We start from the raw sequence: 25,302 nt of genomic DNA, 5'->3' as shown, positions 1-25,302 counted from the left end.
ACATACACTACAAACAAACAGAATGCAACCACAGAGAAAGAGAGGACAAAAAGGATCAGTTTATCTCTTAAGTTCATTCTTCCATCTCTGTTTTTCTAATATACTCTCACTCTTAAGCCCAACTATCCTCTCATTTATTGTGATCCACATACCGCATGCAGTTACTGTATCTACCACTCTGCATTTGCAATTAAACAAAATAAACCCAAAAGTTATGTCTGAAAAATCATATGCATGTTTTTATTTATTTATATATTTTTTTAGCAGAATATGATATAAATGACCTCATAGCGTGTTTCTAAGCAGTTATACAAACTAGCCATCATAATGAAATCAACTTGTATAGCCCCTTTTGGAACGAATTTGAGCAATCAATTACTATGAATCACAAATACACTAGCAGCAGTTTAGATGTGAACAAATGGAGCCTCAGTCCCTTACAGATGATATTAGTGCTCTGAGCTGCTCTCTCTCCACGAGAGATTAAGCAGGTTTGTACTCTCCCAGGCGGGTAGCTCTCCCCCCTCCAGGGTGCTGCACTATCATTTGCAGGAAAATTACTTCAGTAATGAAGAATCCAGGCCCATAAATCCTCATGGCCTCACCTTCCTTCGCCGCCCAAGTCTCGCTGAACAGCTAGTAAAAATTCCCTTTAAAAAATTCATAGCGCAATTTTGCTCAAATCCCTCCCAGCAAGCACAATTATGGAACTTTCATCTCAATTGATTTATGTCCTGGGTTAAAAGAAGGGGGTGGGGGTTTTGTTAAGGGGGAGGAAAAAACAAGTGGTAAATCATTGTTTTTAAACAGAAGGCGTAAGGCCTTTAGTCACTTTCACTGCATGTGTATTGCAGTGTGGGCGACAGAGTGGTGCACAGATATAAAGGGTGCAGGAAGAGGGAAGGGATCACAACATCTGAAGGCAGAAGTGAAAACGCAAAAAAGAGAAGGAGGAGGAGAGGGAGATGGGGGCGAAAGAAGCGGTATTCCACTTGATTAATAACACTAATCAAATTATACAGTGTTCCACTGTGCCCTGAAATCTGGGGCCATAATGTCCTCTAATGGCGAGGTTCATGGAGCTAAACTTCAGAGGGAAAACACGGCGCTGACTGCTGCATGCCTTAATGAAGGCAGTAAAACATCCATTTCCAGAAGCCATGAAATGAAAGGCAAGATTGTAGATGTGCACCCAGTGGCTCCCCCACTGCACAAAAATGAAAGGCTGTTAACACAAAAGACAGTGTGGGAGAGAGAGAGACACAGAAAGAGAGATGCAAGGCCTTAAGAAGAGAAATGAAGAGAGAATAATACAAGTGAAGAGATTTAAAGGGCAAGAACGCCAACAGTAAGGGGATATAAAAAGAATGGGGATGATGAAGTGAGGATAGAAAGACAGATTGGTTGATTCTCCCTGCGCTTTATTTCCTGAGAAGTTCTCATCTGGCATGAAGACAATCTCTGTCTGCTGCTTATGGATGAGCCAGGCTGCTTTACTATGTCTGTTATACTTAGAGCTGCTGACAGCAGCCACAATTCATCACTATTTAGTTGCTGATGCACCTAACCTCAGCATCTACCCCCTCATCTATCTCAATAGCTCTCCATTAGAGTATACCCTGTGTTCATCCAGATATGCCCTCTGTTGATCCATCCATCCATCCATCCGTCCATCCGTCCATCCATCCATCCGTCCATCCATCCATGATTTGTCTGTTACTGTCTGTTACTGTCTGTCTTTTCATCCATCCGTATAAATGCCTCCCCTCTTTTGTCAGCAAAAGTCTTTTGTCTCACAGACACAACTGGTCTAACAAAAACATTACAGGTAAGGTGCTGTGTTATTTCTGGCGTTGTGCTGTATTAGGCAGTATGACTTCCATTGGCTGTGGTATGTTTTGTCTAACATCAAAATCTAACAAATACATAAAAGGATTACTATAGAACTACTTTCAGAGTAAAGTCCTGAAGAAACAGTCAGCTGCACTATAACAAACAGAGACTCCAGACAATTAATTTTATACAAAAGCATTATGGTTTGTATTTAGTCTGCTAAATTGCACATGCTACAAACAATCAAATCAACCCTTGCATCTTGAGTAAAGCAAATGTTGTTCGTAGTCCTTGGGGCAAAATTTCATCTGGAGAGCAAGGGGAAAAAAAACAACAAAGCTGAGAAAACACAGATTGCTATTGTTATTATTATCATAATTACAGTTGTGCTTATCATGCAAGCAGCCTCAATCACGATGAAAAACAGTTTCATTTGATGAAGCTTCCTGTTTTGACTGGCTTGAGTTTGGGAACCACACACTTGGCTGGTGTGCCAAAAACTCAATCAGGCGCAATTACATAGCCATCAGATAGAAATGTAATTGATTTGAAAGCTGACATGAGATATAACTACATTACAGTGGAGGCACAGTGGGGAGGCTCCTTGGGGACAGGGCCTACGGGGAGCTCATTACCACCAAGCTTTGAATTATTGAGTGCTAAGGCAGTGACATTGAGGAATAGAGGCGGGTGATTGGCTGTAACAACTCTGCAAGTGTTTATCTCAACTTACAGCAACCTAAGACATCTGAAGAAGTGATCTGCCTGTACATGAATATTGCAACAGAAGAAGTTGTAATGCTTCATAATTGAAAGGGTTCAGGCCAAGGTAGAGTTCGCGGGAGCACATCGGGCCTGCTTTTTCCACCTCTAGCATTTTAAAATTAGAGCAAAGTCCTGCCTGTTTCAACAGTAATAATAAATCATTGTTCCAGTGGTCACATACAAAGTGAAAGCTCGCTTTGGTGAGCATTTCGTTTGCGGTAACATCACATGCCACCCCTAGCCCTACACAATGGATGCTGTGTTGACTGAATAAAAGGGTGGTTAGTTGGTTGACTAGTTCCATAACTAGTGACAAAAGAAACGTGGCACTCACACAACCAAAATTAGTGTTTTTTTTATGTTTTTATCTTATTGAGTTCCAAATTATCTTGATTAAAAAGTGACAGCTCTGTTCCATAAATGGATTAAAAGTATGTCTGATTTTTTAAATTTCCACTTCTAAGCTGTGCTGACATAAAAAGCTTAGATTAGATGGCAGCCTCCCATGAGTTAAGAGGTAAGGAAGCACATCTGTCTGACCCTGACCACCAGCCTACAGTTTTCCCTCAAGTGGCGAATGTAGAGAGGATAAAGATATAAGTCATTGCAGAGGGGGGTTGGCGTCCCGCAGGAAACTGGTGAATGTCTACCTCTGAGACAGCTATGCCCTCTAGGCTTCTGCCAGTGATCTCCTCTGTCTCTCTCATTCTTTCTATCACTCTTTTCTCTTCTCTCACACAACCCTCCTGTGAGCTTTCTCACAAAAATGAGAACTCAATTAATTCAGGCGAAATGAGGACGGGGGAGGAGGAGGCCTAGCAGCCCAGAGAGACGGAGAACAAGAGAGAGAGAGAGAGAGAGAGAGAGAGAGAGAGAGAGAGAGAGAGAGAAAGAGAAAGAGAGAGAGAGAGGGAGAGAGGGAAGCCTAACTGAGCTACTTGTCGATCTGCGTCCTGGAAACAGCAAACAGTGCAAAGGCTGACTGTGGATGTGCATTAAGTCTTTAGCCAAGTTAATCCTGTCTGCAGTTTAAACATGGCTGATGAATGAATGCTCCTCATTACATAGGGGGATGCTGGGTAAACAGACTGGCTACCTCTGTCAGAGCGAGGCAGACAAGGGGAAAAGTGCAAGGCCTGTAAGCGATGAACACAGAGCAGACATGATTAAAAACATGCTGACACTCAATCCCCTGGATGCTGTTTATTACATCAATGCTGAGAGAATTTTCCTGGTTGACCTCTTATTAGAGTGCAATGATAGTTTTGTGGATATGCTAGCTGTAATGGTGTAACAATGATAGGCTAACACTGTCGGTGTTAAATGTTCTGGGTGTAAAAATCAAAAAACACTGTTGTTAATGACACCAGTGGCTGTTAAGTAAACTGTAGTGGAATCCTGCGTGTTTGTCTGCTTAAGTGGCGTTTGTGTTGTGTTGGAAGCTGGTCATTTGCTGATGCTACCAAACTGCGTTTTTAAGTGTAGCTAGAGTGTTGCACACTGGTACTGCTGTAAAGGAAGGTTGACACGTCCTTTACAAGCTGTTGGAAGTAAAAAAACGCCATACTTTACAATGACCTAACAAACTTTGTCAACTGTTCAAATAGTTCCACACTGCACCTTTAAATGTTGCAGTAGAAGCCACACGTAGCACTTTTGCTAAAAATACCTGACTCTTTGTTTAACCTAAGGCAAAGAACAAACTACACTGCAAGGCTGTATGTGTGAGTTTATGAATGTGACCTGTGACCTATAACCTTGAGATTGAGGGGTCTTAGAGAACCTTATGTTAAACATGCAAAGTGCGGTCAGAGAGACAACAGTCATCAATCTTGGGTGAGCCTGGTCACCCTTCTTTATGCTATATTAAGGTACAGGGAGCCACCACACAGCTCAGCTAATTTTCTCATTGGCTTGCAGAAAAATTGGCAGAAAACCAGCTGGTGGCAAGGGCTGTCGCCAGGTTTGAGGTCACTAGTGCGTACACACATGGACCCAAAACACACCCACAGCCGCAATATGTGGTATTATGGGGCACGCTGCAGTATTTCCAGCAGCTACATATGCTAAAGAGGTTAAAACAAATTGTCACTGCAGCCACTGGTCTATTTTTTGAAGCACACCGCCAGTTTCTGAGTGAGTAACTAAAAAAACATAACAAAACAACCCCCCTCCATGCACAAAAACAAAGCAAATAAAAACAAATGATCCATTTTTATTGTGAGACTACTTGTAAGCTGTGCAATGTTATCTTCAGTGCAATAGTGTTGTAAAAGTAACCACGTCCCTCTGACAGAGAGTAAATCTCATGGTATTCTGGGATATTTTTATGTTCACTTTTGACTGTGATGCATATATTTCAATGTTTTACCAGCCCCGGCTCCAGGACAAGGCTAGTAAAGTAGGCAAGCCAGACAGTTCCAAATTTTCATTTGATAAATACCTTGTATGTAAGGAGCCAGGGGGGATTGTGGCAAATGTGCTTCCAAGAAAATCAGTCTGCCACTAGTACTTAGAGTGATTGAATAGCCTGTAAACAGAAGCAGCAGACTTGCCTGCCGTACTCTGGGAGATACTAATATAGTTGTGCTTCCAGGAGCTACAGGAAAAGAAGGAGGTGGGGCGGTGAAGTTCATGAACTGAACAGCAAGAGCAGGAGCTTTTAAAATTGCCCTGTTTCAGCACTTGGCCTGGTCTCTCAACTGAAACTGCCGAGTAAAAGCACAAGACTGTTGTGAGAAGTACGTCAAGTCAGTCATAAGACACCCCTAGTCAATGGCTGATAGTGTTCTTCGCATTAGCCCAAATTAAAATTAGATCTATCTTTAACAATCTAATAAAAAAAGCCATATGATGACACTTTCCCTCATTTTTTGTTTACTATCTCCTCCACTGCAACCCCTAAGGAGGAGAAAATCTCCTTTGTTCATGGTGCTCATAAAAGGACCTTTTTACTTCCATGCTAGCATCTTTCCAATCTATATAAATTATCACAGTCAGGAATTATGTTTTCCAGATCTAGGTCCAATCAAAAAAGTCTGGATACTGTAGATACTTCTGTTGATTTTATAGGATAAATTAGAGGCAATACGTGAATAAAAATACATTTTGTACACAATTTAACACAGTAGAAAGCGTGTCTTTGTGTTTTCATCACACCTCAGCTGACATTGATACTATACTGAGCTTAAGAATCTTAAGAACACTAATAACAACCCAAAAACAGGGATGGGTCTATCTGTGGCTTGAGTTTATAATGAACAGAGGTACAAAGCCTTTCCTGCTAGGCAAACAACAAAACAGGTTTGAAGTTTGTACAAAATATAATAAATAAATAAGGTGTTTCAGTTCTGAATGTCAGCTATATGGTAAATAATTAATATTTCGTGAGACAGTAACAATTTCCACAGAACTATAACAGGAAGAGGGATAGGCAGTGAGAGTTCAAACTCTGCAGCTACAGCAGTTTCGTTGGTGGTGAGCCGTTGTGAAAATGTGAGAAAAACCACAACCTATGTGCCTATTGTGCAAACATGAAAAACCACAGAGAGTACTGTGAGTTGCTAAAAGAGCAGGTTATCTATTTACAGGGTTAAGCCACAGCCCAATACAAACTGAAGCTAAGTCTTGTGAAATAAATAAACCCATTTGACTTCCTAGCTTCTCACAGTCAATACAGGGTTTGATGAAAATGAAAACATGTAAATCGTACACCAGGGACCACACAGTCACCAGAACTCAGACCAAATAAGCACCTATGGGACTTCATCAGACAGCTTTAAACATGGCTGCTATCAAAACACTAAATATGAAAAATGTGTAACCTGTAAAGACCCAGTGCTACTTTTGTGGCAGTTCCAAATTAATTTTTCTCTATTTTTAATGTTTCTTAAGTGATTTATCACTATTTACTGTAACAGTCTCCTCTCCATGTTTTTTTCTTTTTAATTTTTCTTTCTTTATTTTTAAAATTATTTTTATATTTTTATTTTATCCTCTCCATTTTTAAGTGAAAATCTTGTATTTTCCTATATTCAATTTACTGATCATGTAGATGTTCATTAAATCTCAGATTAAAGTTGGGGAATATTATATGAAAAACTGAGAAAACTGAAGAAAAAGTGTCTTTTTGTGCAAACATATCAATAACTGAACATAAATCAAGTTTCTCCATCCATTGTTATTTACCAAACTACATGGATTTTATTTGTGAATCAATGTTGTAGAAGATGATGGTGTTTCCACGTTCACTACGGAGCCTCTGAATGTCCAAATGGGTCATATCTGATGACCATGAAAATATGACAAACTGTATTTTACACCAATAATTTACATGTATTTATAGGATTAGTGAATTAGCGGTTATTTAACATTTTATATCTGTAATTGATTTTGGTCACCAGTGGATGTTTAGGTCTATATGAGTTAAAGGCGCTGTGTTTATGCTTTAAGTACAGTTAAAGAGAAAAAGTTAAAGTTAAAGATGCAATACAGCCATTTGGGGTTTGTTTACGCCCCTTTTGATTTTGTAAAAAAAATGTTAATAAAGTAACAATATCAGTAGCGACAGACTTCCCCATAGTGTGAGTGTAACAGTAAAGCCTTCAGTTCATTCTGCATAGATACACTCCTGATTCCCTGGACACCTGTGCGACATGTCCTCTGACCCGAACATGAAACCAGGACAAGAAACACTATGCAACCATTTGGTTTTGTTTGTCCTCCTGTTGCCGTCTTGGCGCTCTGAAACCTAACGCTGGCATTCACTGTAATCCCCAGAGAATGAAATCCAGTGCCAGCAGGACACAGATAAAGAACCAGGTGATTGCATATCTGTGACAGACCACCGAAGAAGTCTCCAAATGTGGCCTCTGTGACACTGCTAATGTGACGACCCATCTACTGTTTTGCACTTGGCCCCAAAGGGTAGGCCCTGTATTAACTTACATCTAGCCGGTTACCTTCGTATAACAGGAGCTGTGTCAACTGATTCAATTGAGCAGAATTGTACACAGTTCATTGGCTTTTGGCTGGAGCCGGCAGAGTAGATGACAGGAGTGTGTGGAGCCACAGAGTATCAGTTGACCCAGACTAATTATTCATAAGGCCTTGTTGTGATGGCTGCTGTTCTCGTAAGGTCAGGCAGGAGCAGCTAGAGGGAAAACAAAAACATTTCCTACTAAAATGGAGTTGACACCACTGAGTATATACAGAAAACTGTAAGAAAACTCTCTGTTTGGTTTTTTTTTTATGTAAGAGAGATCAGAATGACAGCCATATACTCACAGCTGGAGGTTTTATTTAATGCAGTGGTGGATAAGATGTGCTTATGCGTGGCTAAAAGGAGAACGGGTTTAAATAATAGTATACTCTGTGTCCTCACAACCATAGGCAGACATTGCCTTGGAATTTTTAATTACAGTAATTGCGATTTCGACAAATGGGCCTTCAATATGCTCTTCAACGGTAAAAACACAGGTTGTGTCACCCACGTGGCGTCTACTAAAAGCATCCTCGACAAAGCTTTCATTTACCAGGCTCTTTAAAGTGTCCAGTTTACTGAAATACGTTTCCAAATAGTTCTACCTTTTGACTAAGGCCATGTTTTTCCCCAAGGAAAACTAAGAGAAGCTTCTCTACCACCAACTCTGATGAATCTCACCTCTATTTACAATCAAAATTAACCGCAGAAATGTGTACCCACAAGTACACACACAAAAGGCCCACTTATGAGCAAGCACAATAGTGTGGCAATTAGCGGCTAGAGAGGAGGAATGCTGGATCGGTTACAGTTGTTGAATGTTAATTACAGCGTTTTACGGCATTGAGGAGATAACGAGTTAGCGCCTGGTGACAGCAGCGACACGTCCTTTAACGAGAGCCGGGGAAATTTATGAAACTTGAGATCAGGGACAATGAGGCGTTACTGGCTTGTCAGACGCTCTCTTGCTCACCCTCCCTTTGTCCTAATGAAGGCAGACACTCGTTCTTTTCTTTTCTCCGCTCGTTCCAGTGCTGTTAAGAGCGGAATTGATTATTGTTCATTGAGGAAAGGTAAAAATCAGCCAATTGGGATTCTGTCCATGTGAGGATAATATCCACTCTAAATACCTTATCATCTCAAATAACTATTGCCTTTGCTTAACCAGCTTCTGTTACAGACTGCAAAACGAGAACCAGAAAACACACGGACACATAAAGGCCACAGAAAAACATAAGGTCATATTACAGATAATTCCCGTCTGGGGCAGGAAAAATAGCCAGTAGCCAGACAAATGTGAGTGGCCATTCATTCCAGCCTATCTAAATAGTGAGGGATCAAGAGCTTGGTAAAATCCGAGGGGTTAATATGGTTATGTTGTGAAACCTGGTTTGGAATTTAGGTTAATGGAATCATTGATAGGGCTCAACTCTAATGCCAGCAATGCTTAAGAGGATCCATACCTCATGATTTAGTCAAATCCTGGGACATTCTCCAAAGTTTTCCCTGCTGACACTGGCAAGACTCTTTAAAACACAAACACATAAAGTGTAAGGATTTCTCTGAGTCCTCATAGAGACTGCTAACTACAATCCCCTTGGCTCTATACGTGGCCTAAATGGTTTTTATAGAATATTACATCAGTTACACTCAGACAAATGCGGGCCCCAATGGAAATATTAGGTCTAATAAACACATAAAGAGAGCCTGTTTTCTTTATCCCTGGCAGTTCCTCTAAAACATGTGAGTAAGAATGTACAGTAAAGTACAGCATTCTTGAAATTGTAGCTCATGTCTAGACTTAGACCTGGCAAAAGAATAGCTACAATGCTCTGAATTCACCACGGCTTACTTTCACCAAAAGGTTTACGTGTTTGTTAAAGAATCTTGATTTAATTCCGGGCTATAACAGTACTGATTTAGGTCTTAATCTCACGGTGAAGGTGATGACTTGTACCAATACTTATGGTGGGAAACTATGCATGCATGTGGGCTGCAGCCTGGTAACCAGCCGACTACAGAGAGCAGGAGAATTTCTTCTAAAGCCACACAAGACAAGATGCCTAGGATGGTGTTCGGATGTCAATAAAAACAGGTGTTAACCAGCTTAGCTAAGATGTAAAGAGCTTGGATAATCCTAGCTAGGATCCAAGAGGGATCTGGCTCTGCAATACTAATGCTTAGGATGCACTGTTAAATCACACAGACTTGATTAGGAGGTTGGGTTTGAGTGTTAGTGCTGCTACAGGCTGTCAAACCTCAATTTGCATCTGCTGGCAATTACCACGGATTGAAAAATAAGTGATAGAAAATATCTGGCGCAGGTCTGCATCAGGCCTACGTTGAACATCCTCACATCAAAACAGACTACTTCATGATATTATTACATGTAACACAATCATATAATACAATTTACATACAGAGATTTAAGTTTGACTTCTACATATGATTCATTTTCTGCTATTATACCAGACATGTAAATAGAACAGCAATTATCATAGTGAGAAATTAATGATCTCAGTATAAACCTGAAAAACAGGCATGACCAACATCCAGATGCACAGTACCTGCAGTTCCAACAGAAAAACACAAGAACAACAGATGCTGACTTGCAAATGATACCATCCACAAGCAAATGCAGTAAAATAATTCTGACATTTCTGCCACCTGAGAGCAATGAGTGAAAAACTGCAGTTGTTTTCATAGCACTTGTTTTAATGTGCTTTTGCATGTTTGATTTTATGTTTCTCAATCTACACAAGAAAATGTAAAAGCGTTAGAGTTAGCACCATTGTAAGCCCTATGTCTTAACAAAGAGGATTCTAATCTGATTATATTTGTCAAATAATGTGTTGAAAAGGTTAGCGTTATTTGAAGAAATCTTAAACAGGTCTATGTGGATTTTTTTATTTTACTTTTTTTTTTTTGGAAAATCTACAGCAAATGCAAGTGTGAGAGAGTTCCTGAAACACATTTAATTACAAAACTAATTCCATGTGCTGCTTTGCATATAAAATATTTATGTTAACCCTTTATCAGGCAAGTGACTATTTTTGGTAATTTCCGCAAACACTACAAGACAGTGACAGGAACAGTTACAGTGAGGACAGTGAGTCAACAATCTCAGGTCCAATGTGGTCTACAGGGTCTGTAAGGTCCACCTCTGCATGAACAGTGAGTGTACCTGCTTTGTTAAGTACCATAAAGTAATGGTACTAATGTAAGGAATGATGCTCAAAGGGATAATGTGGATCTGGACAGGGGTCTGGATCAGCGCTTAGTTTGTAATGGTCTAAAAATGATGTTCTAATGTTCTAAAATACACATTCCTTTCACCTTACATGTGTTTTTCCTGTATTTTTTAAACATACTTCTTGGATTTTTAAAATTTTTTTTTGCCACTTACTTTTTTATCTCAATGAGCTTTTTTCCAGGTTAAATAAAGGTTATAATAATAATAATAATAATAACAATAATAATAATAATAATAATAATAATAAAATTTACAGGCAAGGAACCAAACATGGTAACTTCACAGACCTTAATTTGCTACAAGATAATTTTATTTTTGTAAATTTCATAAAAGTAATAAAGTCTTGTAATGTCTTCCAATAAAACAATAAGGTTGAAATTTTGAACTTCAGAGTACTTCTATGAGTGACCTATAAAAGGTTAAAAGCAGCAGCAATACCTAGAAAGTTCTTCAGGAAGGCTCAATAATTTCAAAGATCTGTGTGGCTGCCTGGAAAGTTCTAAATGCCAGTATGCTTTAATAATGACATGCTATCTGGATTCAGCAAAATGTCTTTGTAATGATGCCAATATCACCGAGAGGCTGAATGATACATCAAAGCACCAAACTAATGAATACGGTACTTTCTGCTAAACTTATCTTAACACAAACAGATAGCACCTAAGGCAAAAGTACAATGTGTGCACCTGAAGACCAACAAGGAGCAGCTTCATGTGGAATAAACACCGCCTGCTCTTATTAACAAACCCAGGCGAACACTCCCGAAAACCACCGCCATGTTTAGAAAAGTACCTTACGTCTCATTGATGACACCTTAATTTGGACAAACATACATACATAAACATGACACATACCTCACGCAATTGACTTTTAATTTACTTCCTCACTTGCTCCATACATTCATATTCTCTCTTACACTCTATAATCAAATCAGCATCTGGTGTCAGGGTGGTTTGTGGTTTGGGGTGTTCTCATTTGTAAACACCACCTGTCAGTTCTCTCTCCTCTTCACTCACCGGGCGACATTAGCACAAGCGTGAAATGTGATTTTGCGTTGAGTAAACCTCTGCACTGAGAACATCTGAGACTGTCCACCTGGAAAGAGGGCATGAATAATCTACGGTCACCCAAGTCAGAGGGAATTGTCATGCATAAGACACAAGCGGCCACACAGACTGCTGAGTAAACTGCGATAAGTTCTATTCATTTCATTTTTTTTCCAAAGAGGAGGGTTTTGGTTTTTTTTTTTAACCCATAAAGACCCAAACATCATCTGGCGTCCAAAACTGTAGATATATAAAATATTAAATACCTGTTGATTCACTAATCCTATTAATACATGTAAACAATTGGTGTAAAATACAGTTTGTCATCTTTTCATGGTCATCAGATATGATCCATTTGGACATTCAGAGGCTACATAATGAACATGGAAACACCATCATCTTCTACAACATTGATTCATGTGTAAAACCCATGGAGTTGGATCAATGACAGTGGATGGAGACATTTGTTTTATGATATATTTTACAGAAAAAGTCACTTTCTCTTCAGTTTTGTCTGTTTCTGATATAATAACCCTCAATTTTAATCTGAGTTTTAATGAACACTTACATGATCAGTAAATTAAATATAGGAAAAAAACAAAAATCCAGAGAATAATATTACAATAAATGGTGATAAATCACTAAAGAAAGGTTCAATACAGAAAAAAAAATTATTCGGGAATGGCCATAAAAGCAGCACTGGGTTTTTATGGGTTAATTTCTGCATATTCAATATACTTCCTGTCACTGAAGGATCTAAGTGAATATAACTAAGCTTCTGTTTTTGCCTCTATGCGTCACAGTGATGGCTCTATAAAAACTAGGATATTTCCCTCCATTACATCTGGCTACTTCAGCTGATCAGGCACTAAGCTGTGTCAAGGCACACATATGCAGCTATTGATGCAAAGCCTTAAAGTGCCACATAATCCAAGATCAATCATAAGACAGTTTATGCTTGTTGGTCGGGTTTGGTTAGTACAAAGCCTCTTCACGCCTCCCGCATGATCACACATAATGCAATCACATTTCCACTGACAGAGTACCTAAGCTGTGATTAGATTTCCATGCAGGGACTAAAGACACATAGATATTCACCGCTCTGCAAACATGCTGCTGCTTTACAACCGGGGGAACATAGTATGTGTGTGAGCTGCACTGTAACACCCAGACCAGACATATCACCTTTAAGTTGCCAGGGTTTTGCCTTTTGATGAATGTCAACAAAGCAGTTAGCAGGGAGGAAATGAGAAAAAGAGAGAGAGAGAAAGAGTACAGGGAAAGAGAAGGGGGAAAGAACACACAATTATAAAAGCTTCATTTCTTCAGAGAACCATAAAGTCTCGTCCCAGAAGGGCAGCTGAGCACAAATCAATTTCTTTCAGTCGATTACAAGCACTAAGGTTCTAACCTTCATTTGTGAGTCTAATACTCCAACAGTTATGTAGAACACATACCAATTAAGCAATTCTGCTGGAATAAGAGGGCCGTGAGCTGACACGATTATGGAGGCCGGGCCCCTGGGGAGGTCGGGTTATCGACTCAGGAGTAGGGAGAACGAAGGGAGCAGGGCTGGAGAGGATGGGGGAGAAAGACGAAGGAGGAAGAAGAGAGATGGAAGCCAAGGAAAAAGTCATTTATTAAGTCTAATACTCTGTGAAATGTTCCCATGGTAATAAGGCGGGGAGATTGCGTTAATATCAGGGAGCCATGCAGAAAAGGTCACTCGATATCTGTACCGCCCACCGGGGTCGTGCTGATGGGAGCTGCTCAAACACATCTGATAATGCTCTAAGCGTCGTCGCTCTGCACCAGAGGTCGAGAGGATGGGAGCTTGGGAAAAGATGCCATTTGTGAAAATTGCACTGATGTACCGCTGCGCTCTGACACAATTCGCAGTGTCGGCTTTTTATGTGGAGACAGCTGTGTGACGATTGAATGAAATAAGCATGATGACATTGAGTCAAAGATTATAAGGCATAAACGTACGGCTCTGTGGTACATTAGGTTTTTCTTCTAAGTATATATTCTGTAATCATTCAGCTCCGTGATGACATAAATATACAGTACAGGAAAGGCAGTCTGCGTTCTTTTTTTCTGAATTTCAGTATCTTTTTGCACACAACCTCATGAAAAGGAAACACATTAGGTGCACTCTCCATCTTTCTATTGTCACAAGCTAAATCTGATGCCATTTTCCTCTTGATTTAAGGAGCTTGGATGCATCTCTCCAGATATGTAAAGATCAACACATTGTCATTCACTGTCGAGGCACACCTTAACCACCATCCTCGCTGCCAGAAGATTTATGGTAATTCCTGATAGCATGTGATAGGATGCAGCCCATAAACCCATGTGAGGTATGTGTTTCTATGGTAACCCTTTCCTCTATTCGCTAGCCCTATGTGCCTTGGTGTTTTACTTTTTTCCCTGCATTGTAGGCGCTGTCTACTTGGATGCCAGTGGTAGGAATGAGATGCAGATTTGTGGCAAAACAGAGACACAGATGTTTCTTCATTGCCTTTTAATCTTCTTTTCCCACAGTGCCTGGTGAGAAACACTCCCCCTTTAGAATGATAATTGGATGAGATGAATAATAAACAAAACGAAAACAGACCGATGTTTATAAGGAGCATTTGAACACTCTGCAATGATCATACTTTATGGCTATTATTAGCACAGAAACAAAAGCAATCTGGACTTTCTCTGGGAATAATAAAGGACTCTAACATCCTAACTTGTCTAATCAGTCGGAGACCTATCCGGGCCTGGAAGAGGACCACAATGCTTTGCACATTTCCGCAGAGCAGTCCATCACTAAATCTCCCCTTTGCACTCACTTTCTGCACTAACACACAAGTCGTCTGAAAATACTCCACAGTATTCATATGATTCCATGATAAATGACTCCAGCTTTCTTCTTCAATATCCTTAATATCTGTCTTTTTTCTTTCCTTTGTCTGCTTTCCGTACGTTTACCATATGTGGCTATAAAACCGCAGTCAAATCAAAAACTGCCCATCAGTAGATTCATTGCTTGTAAAATTAAGATAACGATTTCATTAAGTGCTGTCTGGCCTGGTGTCATATGGCGAACACTTTCCCTCTGTTTACCATCTCGCCAACATCAACCTCCATATCAGGAGGTGTTCTGTGTGTTTGTTGACAGCACCGAGATAAATGTGGATATTTCGACACTGTGTGATATCACAAAACCGGTTATTTGCATGAAAAGCCTGTCCCTCTTTCTCCCTGGAGAGCTTTATTACAGGAGGATATTTCAAATGCCATCAAATGTGCCAAACATTTACTTTGATAACTCCATCAGATGGCTCCCTGGGTTTAATGGTAGCAATCTGAGAGTGCTGAGGCACACGCCTAAAGCACAGACAATAATGGCGGAGAGAAATACGAGGAAGGGATGAATAAAATCTCTTTAAAAAGTTCATAAATAATGCACCTTGCACACTAGAGAGTTGTTGCCTATTTAACTATGCATGCCTCTTCCTGGTTTCTGTGCTGGCGGAGACACAAACACAGCATGTATTGTGGGTCAACATGACAGCACAGGGGGAGGACAACCTAGGGCTCCATCAATCCTCTCAGCCTTGGCCTCCCACCCACGTAGAGCAACCCCTCCCTACGGCAAATCTTCAGCTGCAGGATGACTGCACCACCTACTGTATTTTCTCACTGTGCTGCAAAACATCATGACAAAAGGGAAATCTAACGAATGGCCGACTGCTAGCCAAAATGAGGGAGAAGATTTGAGAAAATGGGAGAAAAACAAAGTGCAGGACTAATTATCCAATTAATGTGCAATTAAGCCCATGCGGCCTAATGGTCTGTGTTGGATTTGGTAATAACTCTACCAGACTGAGGAGCCTATTAAACTCACTGTGGGCTGCTGTACAGAGCAGACAGACTGAAACACAACACTAAATGGATGTGATAGCAGTATGCTACAATTACAGAGGCTGTCTAGAATATAACTCAATAAAAAAAAAACACAACGGATACATACTGTACTTTAGATCCAGATACACAGGCACCAAATATGGGAAAGTAAAAGAAAAAAGGAAAAAAAAAAAAAAAAGAAATCAAACTGCCTGACACAAAATTAAACAAAGCATTTCATTAAGATTTTCATTATCTGCTATAGCAGAGTTTGCTAATAAATGCTAATTATATTCAAGCTAATATTTAATCACACACAATTTCTCCAGTCAACTCAGTTTGAGGAAATACTAATTCTAATGAACGCATTCACAGTGCAGTTTATGAACTTCAGCACTAGCAAAATGAGAGGGAAATGTAGATGATGTTTAAAAATGCTTTTTCAACTATGAGCGTTATTAGCTTTGACTAATTTCCTGCCCTAATGAGATCATCTTGGAGGGATATTTTGGTGCAATTAATAATGCACATAGAATAATTAGAAGCATAAATATTTATCATGTTTCTGTCTATTATAGGGTGTGGTGAGTACAGACAAACCTATTAACTCTGCAGTGTAGAAATGCTCGACGGTGCGCTGTGGTACATACAGTAACATATTAATTCACTAAAGGAACACCATCAGAATTCACTTAAGGCTCCTAAAAGAGTGGTTAGAAAATGTGTTGCCTCCTTTATTCTTATGCTGTCAAGTGTGTTTCTCCTTTACTTTATGTTCAATGCATTTCTTTTTTACTTGCTGTGTGCTTTGCAACTCACTTTTAAAATTTGTTTTCTGGCTCAGTCCAAGATGGGAAAAAAATTGTGGTTTGTAGTATTTCTTTAAGCAAATCACATTGGTCAGGTCCAGTGCTAAGTGCAGGACACAGTCATAGTTCCTTTAAAATGGTATTGAAAAGACAAAGTACCTGCCAAAGAAAACGCTACATAAAAAATGTATCTGTGTTAAATTCTTTTTCACAGGTTCTTGTTCTTTGAAAATGCTAACATACAGGTAGAGGATGATAGCAGCTAGAAATACGTAACATTATTTATTGTCTAGTCCATGTTATCTCTGCACAAAATATGGACCATTTGACAATGTTATGTGTTGGAAAATTAGATTTAATCCATTCTTTCACCTGAGCCACGGAATAATATGTAAGCGAAAAATTACAGTAAAACAACCACGTTAAATTGATGCTGCACAACTGGAACCTTAACGAATCTCAAAGTCAACCAGGAAACCACACCAGTCAATATAAAAAATGCTAAGAGAGGTGGTTTCAACAGGTTTAGCCAACAGTGGCAGCACTGAACAAATGCAAAAATTACACTGAAGATAATAACAATCATGTTAGTTCAGATTCCGCATTCAGCCTAATTTGATCTGAAGTGGGCCGGACCAGTAAAATAATAACATAATAATATATAAATGATGTCAACTTCAAACTTTTCTCTATGCTTTAGAGTGAAAAAAGTAATACTACATTAGGAAATATATTTACATCTACAAACTAAGAAAAATTTATGCAATTTTAACCATTTTATGCCTCAATTTCTCATTTTCACTTGTGCATTACAGCTGACAGATCACAATGGATCTATGAATAAACAAAACATTTAGTAACAGGCAGAATATTGTTAAAATTATACTTATTTTTCTTAAGATATTACATGTTGTTCACATTTGTTCAGGTTATTCCCATTTTTTGTGAAAGGAAAGTTTGTAACATTTTTGTGTAATTTCACTTTTTTACACTAAAACAAAGAAACATTTGGAGTTGTCATTATTTATAGGTAATTATGATGGTATTTTACTGATCCTATCCACTTGAGATCAAATTGGGTTGACTGTGGAACCTGAACTAACATGACTGTTAAGATCTTCAGCGTACAGGGGTTGGACAAAATAATGGAAACACCTTAAAAAATCAACAAAATATAATTTAATATGGTGTAAGTCCGCCTTTTGCGGCAATTACAGCCTCAATTCTCCGAGGTATTGATTCATACAACTTGTGAATTGTTTCCAAAGGAATTTTAAGCCATTCTTCAGTTAGAATACCCTCCAACTCTTTTAGAGACAATGGCGGTGGAAATCGACGTCTTACTTGAATCTCTAAAACTGACCATAAATGCTCAATAATGTTGAGGTCTGAGGACTGTGCCGGCCATACGAGATGCTCAGCTTCATTAGAATGTTCCTCATGCCATTCTTTAACAATTCTAGCTGTATGGATTGAGGCATTATCATCTTGAGGTGAAGGTGTTTCCATTATTTTGTCCAACCCCTGTAATTTTTGCATTTCACAAACTTATCCCATGGGCCAGATTGGACCCTTTGATGGGCCGGTTTGGCTTGTGGGCTGTATGTTTGACACTGATGATATAGACAGTACTGTATTGGATTTACCATTGATAGGTATTATAGTTTAGCCAACCAGGGAAATTAATCAACCCATAAAGACCCAAACATCCACTAGCAACCAAAATCATTTACTGATACAAAACGTTAAATAACTGTTGATCCACTAATCCTACCAATCCATGTAAATAATTGGTGCAAAACACAGTTCTTCTTCTTTTTATGGTCATCAGATAAGGACATTTGGATGTTCAGAGGCCCTGTAGTTACCATGGAAACACTGTCATCTTCTACAACATTGATTCACCAGTAAAACCCATGGAGTTGGATCAAAAACAACTAGGTTCATGTTCAGTTATTGATATATTTCACTAAAAAAGTCATGTTTTCTTTAGTTCTCTCTGTTTTTGATAGAATTTCCCTCAACTTTAATCTGAGCTTTTATGAACATCTACATGATCAGTAAATTAAATTCAAAAAAATACCTGATTTATACTTAAAAATGCCAAAATACTGAGCCTAATATTAAAATAAATGGGGATAAATCACTTAAGAAAAGTTATAAATAGAGAAAAAAATAATTTGGAACTGCCAAAAAAGTAGCACTGGATCTTTATGGGTTAAGATAGACTCTCCTCTCCCCCCACCCACAATAAAATAGTTGCAGGTATGTCAACATGAGGCTGTAATCAACACTACATCCTGCTTCAGAGTGGGTGTGTAGGCTGTTGTTTGTCAAGAAAAGTATAAAATAACAGTCAGAAAACATTATGTCAGTTAAAAGTAACAGAGACAGACTATCAGCGTGTCATATTTCTGCAGTAAATACAGCTCAAATGTCAAGGCTAACAGTAAAAGTTCAAGGTACACCTGAGACAAGGGTGAACTCTCTTTGCCCTTGATCGACTAAAACACAAAGTAAACATGACTAGATCACACACTTCAACGAGAAAATGTAAATAGAAATGAGTATAATGTGTAGCCAAACCCAGATAAGACACTCATATAAGCACAACGTTACTCAACATCCTTGGGCTGATTATAGGCCTATCACTAAGCTGGGACAAGTCTGCAAATATACTTAGAGCAGATCTCAGGGTTTGGTGCAGTCTTCTACCACTTAGTTCACTTTTGGTTCAGTGAAGCTAATCCCGCGGGATCCGCCAGACTGAGCTGTGACTCAACGCGGCCCATCAAAGGAGAAGTGCCTGTCCGACCGAAGCAGGCCAGTGTCAACAGGATAGAATAGAGGTGGAAAGACAATCAGGGTTGGGATGGGATTTAATTCTGCTTCAGAGTGAGTGTAATGGAGTGTCTGTGTCTGGGTGAGCGATGGATTGTGAGGCAGTGGCGTCCCCTGAGCCCCGAGCCCTATGACTGCAGCCATCTGGAGTTGATCTCTATCTTGTTCACCTCAAACCCAGACATAAAATGGCAGTCATTTCTCTCTCTCTCTCTTTCCTCCTCTCTCTCCCTCCCAGTCCCAGGTATGTAAACAATCAGACACACTTTGTCTGGCCATGTTTCATTGATTTCTTGTCTCGTTGCTTCTAATCAGCCCGTCACTGGTTTAATTATCTGTAACTTGTGGTATTTGGCCTGCTTGGATTACATTCCCACAGGTCATGTCAGCCTTTCGCAGGGCAATTTCAATCTTAAAGTTACATTCAAAGTGAACTGAAGCGCATTAAAAAATGATCTTTTATTCCAAAATTTAAATTCTCTGTTTGCAGCTGTCAAGTCTGAGCAAGTTAAGAGCGCGTTTAAGTGCTCCAAAGTCAGAAACCTGTAACAGAAGAGGAGGTGAAAGACCTCTGAACCCTTTCTGACAGACAGTTTTCTCATAATAATGTTCCCTGAGGTTAAAAGGAAACTGCTTGACATAACTGTGTTGCGCTGGAACAGGGTTCAGACCAATAAAGGTGACTGGGTCAAAAAATGCCCTGAAAAAGCAAGCAGCTTGTGTTAGTTATCAGACTATTTTAAATACCTCCTCTCAATGTGAATCCAATTACCGGCAGCCTTTGTTTGTTCAGACAAAAGCAGCTATGTTCAAGGCCTGTCTCTCTCTGATTTTAATCAATTCTCTGGGGAAGTGTGTGTGGGAGATATAGATCAGGACTTGCCATACGTCAGTGAAAGTTGTGTGTGTGTGTGTGTGTGTGTGTGTGTTGGACGTTTGTGCACAAACTTCAGATATATCAGAATTGAGTAATAAAAACTGTCAAAGAATGAGGCGAAGAAATAAAAGCTTTTCATAACAGTATTCAACTAAAAAGAAACGCGATTTCCCTACAAACTTCTTAATTTTTAGTCTTGAAAAGCTTAAGTTCTTTCTGCAACTTTTACCAGAGTTCAACTTTAGTTTCAAAAACATAAGAAAAGTTTGTAGCGGGAAGCATTTGTATTAGATAATTATGACAGATCATATTGTCATTATAATTCCAACGTCTGTCTCTGATACCTAGAGGCTTTAGAGTGTTTCTTGACTACTTGGCAGATGTTCTCATATGTTACAGCATTAGTGCAGCGGGGGCCAATCCACCTGCTCCATATGGGGACGTTGCATCGAACAAGCTTGTTGATCCTAGCTGTCTACCCATCAACATTCATGAGAAAAAAAAAAATCACAGGAAGAAGACACTGAACAAAGTCACAAGGTCAGACTCATCTCTTTCAATGTCTTTTCAGAAAAAGAATTTGCAAGAAATGAAAAACCCCCTTTGCCCCCACTTTACAAAGCACATTCATGTTTTGTTGTTGTTCCAAGAGGCCATGTCAACCCTAATGAATTCCAAAATGTTAAGATTTGCATTTCAATTTGGTAACCTCCTTCTCAAAAGCGATAAAGTCCCCCACCCCAAACTCAGCTCTAAATCACATTAAGCATACAGCTATCTATTGTAAGACCCTGCAACAATGTCATTGCGGCGCTCCCTCTCCATCATTACGCCTTCTGCTTTTTGTCGGCCTATTTACAACCTAAATACACGGCTACACAAAACATCTGGAGCCACAAAAAAGACCCACCGTGGCAGACTCAGCCTCACTCTTCTTCTGCTCAAAGCAAATCCGACAACTTTTACATTTTTTCCTCAAGTTTTGTTGACTTCAAAGATGTGTTTTTGCTTGTGCTAACAAAATTTCTGGCTGTTTCTGTCTCAACATTTTCAACAGTCCAAAGTGAGCCAGTAAAAATTGGCCTGGTATAGTCTTGCTATTAGTGGTGAAATATCTGCAAATTGTTTGTGGATCATTTAAACCAGTTTGACAACCTGATTTTCCAACAAGTGTGGTGTTGATTTTTTTCTTCTTCTTAGTTTTAAACAGTTTTAATAAAAACATCTTATTGCCCGGTGGTGCGAGTCATCGATTCATCAATGACTTTTCAAAGTACCGCTGGTTCTGACTACATAAAGTTTGAGTACTGAAATCGAATCTGGATGGCGTGGGTGAACTTAATGGTGCGTAGCCCATTCAGCCTCCTCATCTTAGAGGTCAAGCACACTTTATGAGGTCACCATCTGCAGATTTACAACCTAAATTTCCCATGACAGCGGCTGCTACTCTGTGCATCCAAACAGAGAGGTTGGGATAAATGTGCACTCGTGGTTTGGCTGGATTGTGACCTGGAAATCTCTCTAAGGGAATAGAGCCAAGGAGGCAGCAGAGAGGAATATGGGTTGTGTAAACATACTGTCAGCTCCAAGGGCACATGGCATAATAACTTATGAAATGTCTCACATCTCCATCTACACAGGAGGATAAGTCATGTTGAGAGGAGGTGCTGCCGTAATTTGTTATGGGGGCACTGCTTGTGTAAGCTCACATGGAGGATTCAGCCCAGCAGTTGGATGGTAAACCAGCAGAAATTGCGCAAGAAAATACATCATCCAGCAGACTGATCAGAGCTGCTGGTCATGTTTCAATGCCTTCTCTGAAAACATGTTCAACCCATAAAGACCCAGACAGCCACCGACGACCAAAACCATCTACTGATCTAAAATGTTTAATACCTGTTGATCCACCAATCCTATCAATATATGTAAATAATTGGTGACTTAATTGGTCTTTTCGTGGTCATCAGTAAGGACCCATTTGGACGTTCAGAGGCTCCGTAGTTACCGTGGAAACACTCATCTTGTATAACATTGATTCACCAGTAAAACCCATGGAGTCAATGACAGTGGATGGAGATGCTTGTTTTTATGTTCAGTTAATGATATATTTTGAACAAAAAGTCACTTTTTCTTCAATTTTCTCTGTTTCTGATATAAAAGCCGTCAACTTTAATCTCAGCTTTTATGAACATCTGCATGATCAATATATTAAATTAAATTAAATATAGAAAAATACCTGATCTACACTGAAAAAAACGCAAAATACAGAGGATAATGTCATAATAAATGATGATAAATCACTTAAGAAAAGTTAAACATCATCCTGAGAAGAAAGAAAAGCGTTTCCCAGCTTTACTTTGAAAAAAAAAAAATCCTGTCCACTGCAAAGGACATTCTATAAAAAAAATAAAATAAAAATTGTATCTGAAAAACTGTTGCATTATGCTTTTTCCAATCAAGACAATTATTTAAAGTAAAAAAGCCAAAACATTTACTTTCCTGGGTCTCTGGGAGGATATGGAGAAAAAAAAAAATTGAAACGGCCATAAAAGTAGCGCTGGGTCTTTATGGGTTAAAACTCTGAATCAGGACAACTAAAGCAATCTGCAGCAGTTAATTCACGAGCGCTGCTGTTAATGTTTGCCCCCTTTTCTTACCGATCAACAGTAAATGAGTGGGAAGCGGAAAACAAGCAGCAGAGAAAAGTTAAACCCTTCAACAAAAGCTGCATCTAATAAGCTTTTTGCGTAGGCGTGTGAGATGTTTCTTTGACCCTGACACTCTATGCCTCATTTTTACATTTCTGAGATGCAGCAGTGTGAACTGAATATAACTTCCAGTCAGTATAACTCAGTTTTTGTTGTGCTGGACACCCCATGAAATATAGATTTAATAGAAAGGAAAAATAGAAATTAAAATGTATGCCTCACACCAGTGGAGTTGCAGTTTACATCTATGTCTGTCCAGACTCATAAAATATACAAAGTGAAGACTTTAAAGGAATTTAATAGAAGGTTGAATCCAACGACACTGTAGTGGAAGTGCATTGGTTTTGAAGGAACAGAAGGTGGTCTGTTTTGGTGGGCATCCAACGTTAGTGTCACCAATGAGGCATCGACCAAATGTGAAATATGGTCCCGATCTCCCCTTCTGTTCCTGAGTTACTGTGTTGAATGATAGCCTGAAGTGTTTTTGCAGAACATTATGATGTCATAGTGAAGTTAACCTTTGACCTTTTGGATAGAAATGCAATCTTGTATTTTACAGAATCTTATTTTAGCGAGACATTTTGTCATAATACGAGTATGAATTATTGAGCAATTGACAACAACATGGATTTTGTGAAGTCGAGTGACCTTGGCCTTTGACCTTTAAATACCAAATTCTAATCAGTTCATCTTTGCCTCCAAGTGAATGTGTTGAATGTGAAGAAATTTCCTCAAGGCATTCTTGAAATAACATGCTCACAAGAATAGGATGGCTAGATGGACAATCTACAGTGTGCTGCATGTGGCCACAGGTGTTGCCAGTGCAGAGGCGTAAAAATCCTTCACAAGCCTTTAGGAAAAAGGTCTGAGTTCAGAAATGTATATTCACAAGGACAAGATCTATCTGGATGTAATTCAAAACATCATCTTCAATATGACAAGGCCTTACTTCTGAATACTTCTTTCAGATTTGACATCGTTTTTAAAGCAGACATGAAAAAAGCAGAGGAGCCAATACTTTTAGGACATGCTGCAGATAAAAAAAATTTCTCTGCATGAGGTAGACATCATCTTTCATGTCCAAAACAAAAGGTCAAACTCTCAGGCTACCCACATTTAGTCCCAACAGCTAATCGCCTCACTTCCCCAACCCATCTGAGAGAATTACAGTGGCTGTTAAGTGTGCATAATGAATGCCATAAAGCTGGCCTATAAAGCAGGCTTTTGGCCAGCCTCTGGCAGTGAGTGGGAGCAGGTCTAAGCACAGATCTGACTCTGCACACCCTCGTGTACAGAATGATTGCTGATGGGTTTTTGCGAGTAGGGGAGGGGCAGGGCAGCTTCCACATCATTAATGAGCGCTAATATTTCAAAGGAGGACGCAGGGCCTGAGCACTGACCGTTATATTAAAAATCAAACGGTGTGACCTTGTTAAGATGGATGCCTGGTTGCTCTGTCCCCGTGGTGCGGCAGAGCTACAGACGGTGCACCGCATTAAAGGTGGCTCTTTGCTTTTTAAAGCATCAGCTACGGCTGCAGATATACAGGGTGCACAGGGAGCATTACGAGTGGCATTTAATTAAAGAAAAGTAAGCTGTGGGATTTTATAGACTGGCCAGGGATTGCTTGATCTGGTAAGTAAGTGGAAATGAAGGATGCTTGAAAGGCGGCATAAATCTAACACAGTGCTAACTTAACCTTCATATCATTGTAAAAGTCAGGACACTTTAAGCTCTGTCTGCTGCACTGAGTGTTATCTCAGTCAGCTCATCATGAGTCACGTTTATGGTAAAGTAAGACAGAAAAATGAATGACATCTACTTCAATTCAAATAGGCACCTGCTAATTATAACACAAAATTAGTCAAAATAATTAAATTTGACAATCCAAACATATATGATTAGTAAGTTTAAAGGCACATTTAACATAAAATAGAAAAAAACTGTATTTGTGATCCACCTTAACAGAGCTTAGTTCCTTTCAGTTGAAGCCGGTCCAGGTCAGACTAGTGATTTATAGGGTGGTAATTAGCCCCAGATGACAATGATGAATGTGCAATGCTAACACCTTTGTAGGCTGAGTTGTTAGGTAACATCTGAGAAGCCTGACAAAGCTATCATTTTACACAAAGCTCTTAATTATCCTGGCACAATTATGAATGGACTGCAAACACCCAGCTGTTTTGATGCACTGCAGAGGGAGGCGATATGAAGTAGAGGGAGGGATGGAATGAACGCTTTGGCTGACGGCACATGGTGCAGATGTGTTGTGAGACAAAAGCAGCAAGACAA

The 25,302-nt window shown here is 39.4% G+C and overlaps 1 protein-coding gene across 11 annotated transcripts in view; it reads right to left on the bottom strand.

Moving 5' to 3' along the window:
* fbrsl1 (fibrosin-like 1) overlaps positions 1-25,302 on the bottom strand; it is a 322,499-nt gene that overhangs the window by 106,490 nt on the left and 190,707 nt on the right. The gene's annotated exons all lie outside the window — the stretch shown is intronic.

The sequence above is a fragment of the Sphaeramia orbicularis genome, chromosome 9 (assembly GCF_902148855.1).
Source record: "Sphaeramia orbicularis chromosome 9, fSphaOr1.1, whole genome shotgun sequence".
NCBI classification, from domain to species: domain Eukaryota; kingdom Metazoa; phylum Chordata; class Actinopteri; order Kurtiformes; family Apogonidae; genus Sphaeramia; species Sphaeramia orbicularis.
The sequence above is the reverse complement of the archived record's forward strand: the minus strand, read 5'-3'. Positions and strand labels throughout refer to the sequence as shown.